Below are 15,502 nucleotides of genomic sequence, written 5' to 3'. Positions count from 1 at the left end.
CTTAAAGGGTAGATGCAGGTAAGATGTTTCCCCTGGTTGGGGAGTCTAGAACCAGGGGACACAATTTCAAAATAAGGGGGAAGCCACTTAGGACAGAGATGAGGAGAAATTTCTTTACTCGGAGGGTTGTGAATCTTTGCAATTCTCTACCCCAGAAGGCTGTGGAAGCTCAGTCATTGAGTATGTTTAAAGTAGAGATTGACAGATTTCTAAATATTAATGACATAAAGGGATATGAGGGTAGAGTGGGAAAAAGGCATTGAAGTGGGTGATCAGCCATGACCGTATTGAACGGCAAAACAGGCTCGATGGGCTGAATGGCCTACTCCTCCTCCTATGTTCTTATGTCTCTAAGGGACCAACGTCTACTTTAGCTACTTTCTTCCTTTTTATGTACTTATAAAAGCTCTTGCAATCTGTTTTTATATTGCTGGCGAATTTACTGTCCTATTCTATTTGTTCCCTTTTTATTATCTTTTTGGTAACCCTTTGCTGGTTTCTAAAACACTCCCAATCCTCAGACTTGCTCCTATTTTTTACAACATTGTAAGCCTCTTCTTTTAGTCTAATACTCTCCTTAACTTCCTGAGTCAGCCACGGATGGGTCTTTCCTGAAGAGTTTTTGTTTTTGAACGGAATGTACTTTTGTTGAAACCTTTGAATTGTTTCTTTAAATGTTTCCCACTGTTCATTTACTGCCATACCTTCCAGTCTATTTACCCAATTAACCTTAGCCAGTTTTCCCCTCTTACCTTCGTAATCGGCTTGTTTAAGATTTTTGTTTGTGATTGAAATGTGTCACTTTCAAACTTAACTTGAAATTCAATAGTATTATGATCACTATTTCCCAGTGGATCTTTTACTATGACATTGCTTATTAACCCTGCTTCATTACACAATATGAGATCTAAGGTAGCTTTATCCCTAGTCAGTTCTACAATGTATTGCTCCAAGAAACTGTTATGAAAACATTCTACAAACTCATCTTCTTAGACCACTGTTGCCAACTTGATTGTCGCAGTCTATATGCAGATTAAAGTCCCCCACAAATAATACATTAACTTTTTTACACACTCCAATAATTTCCCATTCAATGTTCTGTCCAATAATATAACTACTGTAGGAGGCCTGTAAACTACTCCCATCAGTGTTTTCTGACTCCTGTTATTCCTAATTTTCATCCAAACTGATTCTACTTCATGATCTTGAGGCCAGATCCCTTCTTATTAATGTCCTTATGTCATTCTTTACTATCAGGGCTACCCCTCCTCCCTTACCATTCTGTCTGTCTCTGAAATATTGTGTACCATGGAATATTGATTTCCCAACCTTGATCTCCTTGTTACCATGCCTCGGTAAGGGCAATTAGTTTTTTTTTTATTAGAATATTACAGCGCAGTACAGGCCCTTCGGCCCTCGATGTTGCGCCGATCATCTGACCTACACTATTCCATTTACATCCATATGTCTATCCAATGACCACTTAAATGCCCTTAAAGTTGGTGAGTCTACTACTGTTGCAGGCAGGGCGTTCCACGCCCCTACTACTCTCTGCGTAAAGAAACTACCTCTGACATCTGTCCTATATCTTTCACCCCTCAACTTAAAGCTATGTCCCCTCGTGTTTGCCATCCTCATCCGAGGAAAAAGACTCTCACTATCCACCCTATCTAACCCTCTGATTATCTTGTATGTCTCTATTAAGTCACCTCTCCTTCTCCTTCTCTCTAACGAAAACAACCCCAAGTCCCTCAGCCTTTCCTCGTAAGACCTTCCTTCCATACCAGGCAACATCCTAGTAAATCTCCTCTGCACCCTTTCCAAAGCTTCCACATCCTTCCTATAATGCGGTGACCAGAACTGCACGCAATACTCAAGGTGCGGCCTCACCAGAGTTTTGTACAGCTGCATCATGACCTCGTGGCTCCGAAACTCGATCCCCCTACTAATAAAAGCTAACACACCATATGCCTTCTTAACAGCCCTATTAACCTGGGTAGCAACTTTCAGGGATTTATGTACCTGGATACCAAGATCTCTCTGCTCATTTACACTACCAAGAATCTTCCCATTAGCCCAGTACTCTGCATTGCTGTTACTCCTTCCAAAGTGAATCACCTCACACTTCTCCGCATTAAACTCCATTTGCCATCTCTCAGCCCAGCTCTGCAGCCTATCTATGTCCCTCTGTACCCTACAACACCCTTCGACACTATCCACAACTCTACCGACCTTCGTGTCATCCGCAAATTTACTAACCCACCCTTCTACACCCTCATCCAGGTCGTTTATAAAAATGACAAACAGCAGTGGCCCCAAAACAGAACCTTGCGGTACACCACTAGTAACTAAACTCCAGGATGAACATTTGCCATCAACCACCACCCTCTGTCTTCTTTCAGCTAGACAATTTCTGATCCAAAGCTCTAAATCACCTTCAACCCCATACTTCCGTATTTTCTGCAATAGCCTACCGTGGGGAACCTTATCAAACGCCTTACTGAAATCCATATACACCACATCCACGGCTTTACCCTCATCCACCTGTTTGGTCACCTTCTCGAAAAACTCAATAAGGTTTGTGAGGCACGACCTACCTTTCACAAAACCGTGCTGACTATCGCAAATGAACTTATTCTTTTCAAGATGATTATAAATCCTGTCTCTTATAACCTTTTCCAACATTTTACCCACAACCGAAGTAAGGCTCACAGGTCTATAATTACCAGGGCTGTCTCTACTCCCCTTCTTGAACAAGGGGACAACATTTGCTATCCTCCAGTCCTCCGGCACTACTCCTGTCGACAATGACGACATAAAGATCAACAACAACGGCTCTGCAATCTCCGCCCTGGCTTCCCAGAGAATCCTAGGATAAATCCCATCTGGCCCAGGGGACTTATCTATTTTCACTCTTTCCAAAATTGCTAACACCTCCTCCTTGTGAATCTCAATCCCATCTAGCCTAGTAGGCTGTATCTCAGTAATCTCCTCGGCAACATTTTCTTTTTCTACTGTAAATACTGACGAAAAATATTCATTTAACGCTTCCCCTATCTCCTCTGATTCCGCACACAACTTCCCACTACTATCCTTGATTGGCCCTGTTCTAACTCTTATCATTCGTTTATTCCTGAGTTCTAGATCATTTACCTCTATTTGTGCCACTAGTTCATTTTTCTTATTACAGAGGCTTCGTGCATTCAGATAAAGGAACTTCAATTTAATTTTTTACTTCAATTCCCTGCAATTACATTATTTGCTGATGTACAATTTGCGTTAAACTCTCTGTCCCTTCCTGTCCCATTCTGTTGGGAGTTACCCACATCACCATCCTCACTATCCCTTCCTGAAATGCCTCCCATTGATCTGGCACTGATTTACCTTCAAGTAGCTGTTTCCAATCCGCTTTAGCAAAATCACACCTCAGCTTAGTAAAATTAGTTTTTCCCCAATTCAGAACCTTTATTCCTGGTCTATCTTTGTCCTTTTCCATAACTTACCCTAAATCTAACTGAATTATGATCACTTCCACCAAAGTGCGCCCCAACTGATACCCCTCCCACCTGCCCAGATTCATTCCCTAAAATTAAGTCCAGAACTGCCCTATCTCTTGGGCTTGCTACGCACTGGCTAAAAAAGTTCTCCTGAATGCATTTTGAGAATTCTGCTCCCTCTGTGCTTTCATTCTAATTCTATCCCAGTTAATATTGGGTAGTTGAAATCCCCCCACTATTACTGCCCTATTGTTTTTGCACTTCTCAGGGACTTTCCTACACATTTGCTCTTCTATCTCCCTTTGACTGTTTGAGAGTCTATAGTACACTCCCAGTAGTCTGATTGCCCCTGTTTTGTTCTTCAGTTCAGCCCATATGGCCTCATTTGATGATCCTTCTACCATATCATCCCTCCTGACAGCTATAATTGTTTTTTAAATCAATATTACAACCCCCACTCCTTTTTTATCCCCCTGTCTCATCTGAAAACCCTGTAACCAGGAATGTTGAGCTGTCATTCCTGCCTTTAAGCCAGTCTCAGTGATAGCTATAATATCATACTCCCATGTGTCAATCTGTGCTCTTAGCTCATCTGCCTTATTCCCTAGACTTCTTGCATTGAAGTATATATCTTTTATCACTGCCAAACTGCTGTTCACAATTTACATTAACGATTTGGATTTTGGAATCAAAAACACAATTTCTAAATTTGTGGATGACACCAAATTGGGGGGATTGAGGAGGGCTGCAACAAATCACAGGAGGACATGAATAAACTTGCAGAATGGGCAAATAATTGGCAAATGAAGTTCAACATAGATAAATGTGAGCTAGTGCATTTTAGTAGGAAGAATAGGGAGGTCACTTATTACTTGGAAGGTGTGAGTCCAGGTAGAGTAGAGGAACAAAGGGATCTCGGAGTACAAACACACCAATCACTAAAAGTTGCACCACAGGTTAGCAAGGCCATTAAAAAAGCAAACCAAGCACTAGCTTTTATTTCTAGAGGGATAGAATTGAAAAGTAGGGAGGTTATGCTGAACCTGTAGCAAACCTTGGTTAGACCGTGTTTAGAGTACTGCATGCAGTTCTGGTCTTCATATCATAAAAAGGATATAGAGGCACTGGAGAGGGTGCAGAGAAGATTTACAAGGATGATACCAGACATGCATGGGTAAACATATCAGCAAAGGATGAACAGGCTGTGTCTCTTTTGAAAAAAGAAGGCCAAGGGGTGACCTAATAGAGGTCTTTAAAATGATGAAAGGTTTTGATAGAGTGGATATAGAGAGAATGTTTCCACTTGTGGGTAAGAGCCAAACCAGAGGCCATCAATATAATATAGTCAGCAAGAAATCCAATCGAGAGTTTAGAATAAACTTCTTTACCCAGAGAATGGTGAGAATGTGGAACTCACTACGATAGGGAGTGGGGGAGAGGAACAGTATTGATGCATTTACGGGAAAGCTGCACAAGCGTATGACGGAGAAGGGAATAGTGGGTTACAATGATAGATTTAGAGGAGGAAAGATGGGAGGAGGTTCGAGTGGAGCCTAAATGCCAGCATGGACTGGTTGGGCGTCGTATATCCTATGTAATCCGATTTAATTTGTCACCTGAGAAATACTTGAAAACTGGCAGAAAATGTTTGCTAAACACTTTATTGTTGCCAAAATTATGGCCATTTACCATCTATAGGTATCAAAGGTAAAAGGAGGAATAGTTTACTTTGACAGTAGTTGCTGTCTAGTGCTGTTTTTCTTTAAATACAGGCCTCTAATGCCACTCAACTCTTTAGGGTTTGGCCTATTGTCTACAATCTATGGTTGGATCAGAAATTGCCAGTTACATCAAGTAATGCGCATCTCTGGGTGAGGCCTCCATTTTAGTCCTAAATACCAGTGATAACATTCACCCAAACGCTCATTCATTGTTGTGGTTCAGAGGTCAGATTTGCTCTGGATCAGTGTAGCTCTTAAAGAATTTGTAAGATTTAAATGATTAGCTGTAAGGCTCAAACACGTCATAAAGAGGTTAAAGGTCAGTGCAGTCAGTGAAAGTTCAAACATTAGTGAATTGATCATAAGCCATGAGCTCAGACTGGTTTTACAAGTTCCGTTTCTGTGTTAGCTAACTGGTGACAGGGACTGGGTAGCACAGCTGCTGCAGCCAGCTGACCATCTGGGTATTGGATTTAATGGTGTGTGCAAGTCCTTAAAGCTTGTTTCAGAGGTTGGAGATTGCTAGATTCACTCTGTACACTTTATATTCATATGGAGCATTGCCGTGCAATACATATCTGCAGCATTCACCACACTAACACACAGGACACACTTCTATATTCAAATTCTGTACGAAGGGAGTGACTGGCAAGGGGTTTGCTCCATTGGAATTCTGCACAACAGGAGTGAATGTGAATTAGGGTTTTGTCCATTGAATTCTCCACCCCAGAGAGCTGTGGATGCTCAGTCATTGAGTATATTCACATCAGAGATTGATATATATATATAAATACTAATGAAATTAAGGGAAACGGGGATAGTGCAGGAAGGTGTAGCTGAGATAGAAAATCAGCCATGAATGGTGGAGCAGACTTGAGGGGCCGAATGGACTCCTCCTGCTCCTATTTCTTAGGTTCATATCTTATTGAGTGTGTGTACCATAGGAGTCAATGGGAAGGGATTTTGTATAGTGGGGTTCTGCCCAGTGGGAGTGAACGATAGGGGATTTTGTATAGTGGGGTTCTGCCCAGTGGGAGTGAACGATAGAGGATTTTGTATAGTCGGGTTCTGCCCAGTGGGAGTGAACGATAGAGGATTTTGTATAGTGGGGTTCTGCCCAATGGGAGTGAACGATAGAGGATTTTGTATAGTGGGGTTCTGCCCAATGGGAGTGAACGATAGAGGATTTTGTATAGTGGGGTTCTGCCCAGTGGGAGTGAACGATAGAGGATTTTGTATAGTCGGGTTCTGCCCAGTGGGAGTGAACGATAGAGGATTTTGTATAGTGGGGTTCTGCCCAATGGGAGTGAACGATAGGGGATTTTGTATAGTCGGGTTCTGCCCAATGGGAGTGAACGATAGGGGATTTTGTATAGTCGGGTTCTGCCCAATGGGAGTGAACGATAGAGGATTTTGTATAGTGGGTTTCTGCCCAATGGGAGTGAGCGATAGGGGATTTTGTATAGTGGGGTTCTGCCCAGTGGGAGTGAACGATAGAGGATTTTGTATAGTGGGGTTCTGCCCAATGGGAGTGAACGATAGGGGATTTTGTATAGTCGGGTTCTGCCCAATGGGAGTGAACGATAGGGGATTTTGTATAGTCGGGTTCTGCCCAATGGGAGTGAACGATAGGGGATTTTGTATAGTGGGGTTCTGCCCAGTGGGAGTGAACGATAGAGGATTTTGTATAGTGGGGTTCTGCCCAATGGGAGTGAACGATAGGGGATTTTGTATAGTGGGGTTCTGCCCAGTGGGAGTGAACGATAGGGGATTTTGTATAGTGGGGTTCTGCCCAATGGGAGTGAACGATAGGGGATTTTGTATAGTGGGGTTCTGCCCAATGGGAGTGAACGATAGGGGATTTTGTATAGTCGGGTTCTGCCCAATGGGAGTGAACGATAGGGGATTTTGTATAGTCGGGTTCTGCCCAATGGGAGTGAACGATAGAGGATTTTGTATAGTGGGGTTCTGCCCAATGGGAGTGAACGATAGAGGATTTTGTATAGTGGGGTTCTGCCCAATGGGAGTGAACGATAGGGGATTTTGTATAGTGGGGTTCTGCCCAGTGGGAGTGAACGATAGGGGATTTTGTATAGTGGGGTTCTGCCCAATGGGAGTGAACGATAGAGGATTTTGTATAGTGGGGTTCTGCCCAATGGGAGTGAACGATAGGGGATTTTGTATAGTGGGGTTCTGCCCAATGGGAGTGAACGATAGGGGATTTTGTATAGTGGGGTTCTGCCCAGTGGGAGTGAACGATAGGGGATTTTGTATAGTGGGGTTCTGCCCAATGGGAGTGAACGATAGAGGATTTTGTATAGTGGGGTTCTGCCCAATGGGAGTGAACGATAGGGGATTTTGTATAGTGGGGTTCTGCCCAATGGGAGTGAACGATAGGGGATTTTGTATAGTGGGGTTCTGCCCAGTGGGAGTGAACGATAGAGGATTTTGTATAGTGGGGTTCTGCCCAATGGGAGTGAACGATAGAGGATTTTGTATAGTGGGGTTCTGCCCAATGGGAGTGAACGATAGGGGATTTTGTATAGTGGGGTTCTGCCCAGTGGGAGTGAACGATAGAGGATTTTGTATAGTGGGGTTCTGCCCAATGGGAGTGAACGATAGGGGATTTTGTATAGTGGGGTTCTGCCCAATGGGAGTGAACGATAGGGGATTTTGTATAGTGGGGTTCTGCCCAATGGGAGTGAACGATAGGGGATTTTGTATAGTGGGTTTCTGCCCAATGGGAGTGAACGATAGAGGATTTTGTATAGTGGGGTTCTGCCCAATGGGAGTGAACGATAGGGGATTTTGTATAGTGGGGTTCTGCCCAATGGGAGTGAACGATAGGGGATTTTGTATAGTGGGGTTCTGCCCAATGGGAGTGAACGATAGGGGATTTTGTATAGTGGGGTTCTGCCCAATGGGAGTGAACGATAGGGGATTTTGTATAGTGGGGTTCTGCCCAGTGGGAGGGAACGATAGGGGATTTTGTATAGTGGGGTTCTGCCCAATGGGAGTGAACGATAGGGGATTTTGTATAGTGGGTTTCTGCCCAATGGGAGTGAGCGATAGGGGATTTTGTATAGTGGGGTTCTGCCCAATGGGAGTGAACGATAGGGGATTTTGTATAGTGGGGTTCTGCCCAGTGGGAGTGAACGATAGGGGATTTTGTATAGTGGGGTTCTGCCCAGTGGGAGTGAACGATAGGGGATTTTGTATAGTGGGGTTCTGCCCAATGGGAGTGAACGATAGAGGATTTTGTATAGTGGGGTTCTGCCCAGTGGGAGTGAACGATAGGGGATTTTGTATAGTGGGGTTCTGCCCAGTGGGAGTGAACGATAGGGGATTTTGTATAGTGGGGTTCTGCCCAGTGGGAGTGAACGATAGGGGATTTTGTATAGTGGGGTTCTGCCCAGTGGGAGGGAACGATAGGGGATTTTGTATAGTGGGGTTCTGCCCAATGGGAGTGAACGATAGGGGATTTTGTATAGTGGGGTTCTGCCCAATGGGAGTGAACGATAGGGGATATTGTATAGTGGGGTTCTGCCCAATGGGAGTGAACGATAGGGGATTTTGTATAGTGGGTTTCTGCCCAATGGGAGTGAACGATAGGGGATTTTGTATAGTGGGGTTCTGCCCAATGGGAGTGAACGATAGGGGATTTTGTATAGTGGGGTTCTGCCCAATGGGAGTGAACGATAGAGGATTTTGTATAGTGGGGTTCTGCCCAGTGGGAGTGAACGATAGGGGATTTTGTATAGTGGGGTTCTGCCCAATGGGAGTGAACGATAGGGGATTTTGTATAGTGGGGTTCTGCCCAATGGGAGTGAACGATAGGGGATTTTGTATAGTGGGGTTCTGCCCAATGGGAGTGAACGATAGGGGATTTTGTATAGTGGGGTTCTGTAGACTGGGGGTTGGATGCAGAGGCCTTTCTCCTCTTGGAATCCTGCAGAGAAGCAGTGAGGGGCAGTATCCCCTGTTAAAGGACATGTGCAAAGACTGATTGAGCAGGTTTCAAATGGAGGAATTTGCAATGACAGTGAAAAATGTCACTACAGGAGGCAGAAGTTATTTAAAAACGGTAATTGGAAACATTCAAACCTGCAGGACTTTGTGCAAGAAATTCGACAGCAAGCTGTTTACATCAGGACCTGACTCAAAATGCTCACTCTCAGGTAAACGGTGGAAACACATGGTTGCAAATTGTTCATCTGAATCAAGATTTCCTATATGAAACAGTTCACATAGCATTGGGTCCCCTGATGAACTATCTGCTGGGGTAATGCACAGTACGGTTAGTAAAAGACAAATGATATTACACTGAGTGGGGACAGATGTGCCTCAAACACACATCCTGATGCTAACCAGTATTTTATACACTCCAGTACACAGTGACAGACCAATATTACACTGTGACTGACCAATATTACACTGTGACTGACCAATATTACACTCCAGTACACTGCCACTGACCAATATTACACTGTGACTGACCAATATTACACTCCAGTACACAGCGACAGACCAATATTACACTGTGACTGACCAATATTACACTCCAGTACACTGCCACTGACCAATATTACACTGTGACTGACCAATATTACACTCCAGTACACAGCGACAGACCAATATTACACTGTGACTGACCAATATTACACTCCAGTACTCTGCCACTGACCAATATTACACTGTCACTGACCAATATTACACTGTGACTGACCAATATTACACTCCAGTACACTGCCACTGACCAATATTACACTGTGACTGACCAATATTACACTCCAGTACACTGCCACTGACCAATATTACACTGCCACTGACCAATATTACACTCCAGTACACTGCCACTGACCAATATTGCACTGTCACTGACCAATATTACACTCCAGTACACTGCCACTGACCAATATTACACTGTGACTGACCAATATTACACTCCAGTACACTGCCACTGACCAATATTACACTGTCACTGACCAATATTACACTGTGACTGACCAATATTACACTCCAGTACACTGCCACTGACCAATATTACACTGTGACTGACCAATATTACACTCCAGTACACTGCCACTGACCAATATTACACTGACTGACCAATATTACACTCCAGCACACTGCCACTGACCAATATTACACTGCCACTGACCAATATTACACTCCAGTACACTGTGACTGACCAATATTACACTGCAGTACACTGTGACTGACCAATATTACACTGTGACTGACCAATATTACACTCCAGTACACTGCCACTGACCAATATTACACTGTGACTGACCAATATTACACTCCAGTACACAGCGACAGACCAATATTACACTGTGACTGACCAATATTACACTCCAGTACACTGCCACTGACCAATATTACACTGTGACTGACCAATATTACACTGTGACTGACCAATATTACACTCCAGTACACTGCCACTGACCAATATGACACTGTGACTGACCAATATTACACTGTGACTGACCAATATTACACTCCAAAACACTGCCACTGACCAATATTACACTGTGACTGATCAATATTACACTCCAATACACTGCCACTGACCAATATTACACTGTGACTGACCAATATTACACTGTGACTGACCAATATTACACTCCAGTACACTGCCACTGACCAATATTACACTCCAGTACACTGCCACTGACCAATATTACACTGTCACTGACCAATATTACTCAGTGACTGACCAATATTACACTGCAGTACACTGTGACTGACGAATATTACTCAGTGACTGACCAATATTACACTGCAGTACACTGTGACTGACCAATATTACTCTGTGACTGACCAATATTACACTGCAGTACACTGTGACTGACCAATATTACTCTGTGACTGACCAATATTACTCAGTGACTGACCAATATTACACTGCAGTACAATGTGACTGACCAATATTACACTGTGACTGACCAATATTACACTGCAGTACACTGTGACTGACCAATATTACTCAGTGACTGACCAATATTACACTGCAGTACACTGTGACTGACCAATATTACTCAGTGACTGACCAATATTACACTGCAGTACACTGTGACTGACCAATATTACACTGTGACTGACCAATATTACAGTCCAGTACACTGCCACTGACCAATATTACACTCCAGTACACTGCCACTGACCAATATTACACTGTCACTGACCAATATTACTCAGTGACTGACCAATATTACACTGCAGTACACTGTGACTGACCAACATTACTCAGTGACTGACCAATATTACACTGCAGTACACTGTGACTGACCAATATTACTCAGTGACTGACCAATATTACACTGCAGTACACTGTGACTGACCAATATTACTCAGTGACTGAACAATATTACTCAGTGACTGACCAATATTACACTGCAGTACACTGTGACTGACCAATATTACTCAGTGACTGACCAATATTACTCAGTGACTGACCAATATTACTCAGTGACTGACCAATATTACACTGCAGTACAATGTTACTGACCAATATTACTCAGTGACTGACCAATATTACTCAGTGACTGAACAATATTACTCAGTGACTGACCAATATTACACTGCAGTACACTGTGACTGTCCAATATTACTCAGTGACTGACCAATATTACTCAGTGACTGACCAATATTACACTGCAGTACACTGTGACTGACCAACATTACTCAGTGACTGACCAATATTACACTGCAGTACACTGTGACTGACCAATATTACTCAGTGACTGACCAATATTACACTGCAGTACACTGTGACTGACCAATATTACTCAGTGACTGACCAATATAACACTGCAGTGCACTGTGACTGACCAATATTACTCAGTGACTGAACAATATTACTCAGTGACTGACCAATATTACACTGCAGTACACTGTGACTGACCGACATTACTCAGTGACTGACCAATATTACTCAGTGACTGACCAATATTACACTGCAGTACACTGTGACTGACCAATATTACTCAGTGACTGACCAATATTACACTGCAGTACACTGTGACTGACCAATATTACTCAGTGACTGACCAATATTACTCAGTGACTGACCAATATTACACTGCAGTACACTGTGATGGACCAACATTACTCAGTGACTGACCAATATTACTCAATGACTGACCAATATTACACTGCAGTACACTGTGACTGACCAACATTACCCAGTGACTGACCAATATTACTCAGTGACTGACCAATATTACACTGCAGTACACTGTGACTGACCAATATTACTCAGTGACTGACCAATATTACACTGCAGTACACTGTGACTGACCAATATTACTCAGTGACTGACCAATATTACACTGCAGTACACTATGACTGACCAACATTACTCAGTGACTGACCAATATTACACTGCAGTACACTGTGACTGACCAATATTACTCAGTGACTGACCAATATTACACTGTGACTGACCAATATTACACTGTGACTGAACAATATTACACTGCAGTACACTGTGACTGACCAATATTACTCAGTGACTGACCAATATTACACTGCAGTACACTGTGACTGACCAATATTACTCAGTGACTGACCAATATTACACCGTGACTGAACAATATTACACTGCAGTACACTGTGACTGACCAATATTACTCAGTGACTGACCAATATTACACTGCAGTACACTGTGACTGACCAATATTACTCAGTGACTGACCAATATTACACTGTGACTGAACAATATTACACTGCAGTACACTGTGACTGACCAATATTACTCAGTGACTGACCAATATTACACTGCAGTACACTGTGACTGACCAACATTACTCAGTGACTGACCAATATTACACTGCAGTACACTGTGACTGACCAATATTACTCAGTGACTGACCAATATTACACTGCAGTACACTGTGACTGACCAATATTACTCAGTGACTGACCAATATTACACTGCAGTACACTGTGACTGACCAATATTACTCAGACTGACCAATATTACACTGCAGTACACTGTGACTGACCAATATTACTCTGTGACTGACCAATATTACTCAGTGACTGACCAATATTACACTGCAGTACAATGTGACTGACCAATATTACACTGTGACTGACCAATATTACACTCCAGTACACAGCGACAGACCAATATTACACTCCAGTACACAGCGACAGACCAGTATTACACTGTGACTGACCAATATTACACTCCAGTACACTGCCACTGACCAATATTACACTGTGACTGACCAATATTACACTCCAGTACACGGCGACAGACCAATATTACACTGTGACTGACCAATATTACACTCCAGTACACTGCCACTGACCAATATTACACTGTGACTGACCAATATTACACTGTGACTGACCAATATTACACTCCAGTACACTGCCACTGACCAATATTACACTGTCACTGACCAATATTACACTGTGACTGACCAATATTACACTCCAGTACACTGCCACTGACCAATATTACACTGTGACTGACCAATATTACACTCCAGTACACTGCCACTGACCAATATTACACTGCCACTGACCAATATTACACTCCAGTACACTGCCACTGACCAATATTGCACTGTCACTGACCAATATTACACTCCAGTACACTGCCACTGACCAATATTACACTGTGACTGACCAATATTACACTCCAGTACACTGCCACTGACCAATATTACACTGTCACTGACCAATATTACACTGTGACTGACCAATATTACACTCCAGTACACTGCCACTGACCAATATTACACTGCCACTGACCAATATTACACTCCAGTACACTGCCACTGACCAATATTGCACTGTCACTGACCAATATTACACTCCAGTACACTGCCACTGACCAATATTACACTGTGACTGACCAATATTACACTCCAGTACACTGCCACTGACCAATATTACACTGTGACTGACCAATATTACACTCCAGCACACTGCCACTGACCAATATTACACTGCCACTGACCAATATTACACTCCAGTACACTGTGACTGACCAATATTACACTGCAGTACACTGTGACTGACCAATATTACACTGTGACTGACCAATATTACACTCCAGTACACTGCCACTGACCAATATTACACTGTGACTGACCAATATTACACTGCAGTACACTGTGACTGACCAATATTACTCAGTGACTGACCAATATTACACTGCAGTACACTGTGACTGACCAATATTACTCAGTGACTGAACAATATTACTCAGTGACTGACCAATATTACACTGCAGTACACTGTGACTGACCAATATTACTCAGTGACTGACCAATATTACTCAGTGACTGACCAATATTACTCAGTGACTGACCAATATTACACTGCAGTACAATGTTACTGACCAATATTACTCAGTGACTGACCAATATTACTCAGTGACTGAACAATATTACTCAGTGACTGACCAATATTACACTGCAGTACACTGTGACTGTCCAATATTACTCAGTGACTGACCAATATTACTCAGTGACTGACCAATATTACACTGCAGTACACTGTGACTGACCAACATTACTCAGTGACTGACCAATATTACACTGCAGTACACTGTGACTGACCAATATTACTCAGTGACTGACCAATATTACACTGCAGTACACTGTGACTGACCAATATTACTCAGTGACTGACCAATATAACACTGCAGTGCACTGTGACTGACCAATATTACTCAGTGACTGAACAATATTACTCAGTGACTGACCAATATTACACTGCAGTACACTGTGACTGACCGACATTACTCAGTGACTGACCAATATTACTCAGTGACTGACCAATATTACACTGCAGTACACTGTGACTGACCAATATTACTCAGTGACTGACCAATATTACACTGCAGTACACTGTGACTGACCAATATTACTCAGTGACTGACCAATATTACTCAGTGACTGACCAATATTACACTGCAGTACACTGTGATGGACCAACATTACTCAGTGACTGACCAATATTACTCAATGACTGACCAATATTACACTGCAGTACACTGTGACTGACCAACATTACCCAGTGACTGACCAATATTACTCAGTGACTGACCAATATTACACTGCAGTACACTGTGACTGACCAATATTACTCAGTGACTGACCAATATTACACTGCAGTACACTGTGACTGACCAATATTACTCAGTGACTGACCAATATTACACTGCAGTACACTATGACTGACCAACATTACTCAGTGACTGACCAATATTACACTGCAGTACACTGTGACTGACCAATATTACTCAGTGACTGACCA

This window comes from Heterodontus francisci, chromosome 26, assembly GCF_036365525.1.
Source record: "Heterodontus francisci isolate sHetFra1 chromosome 26, sHetFra1.hap1, whole genome shotgun sequence".
In the NCBI taxonomy this organism is placed as follows: domain Eukaryota; kingdom Metazoa; phylum Chordata; class Chondrichthyes; order Heterodontiformes; family Heterodontidae; genus Heterodontus; species Heterodontus francisci.
The sequence above is the reverse complement of the archived record's forward strand: the minus strand, read 5'-3'. Positions refer to the sequence as shown.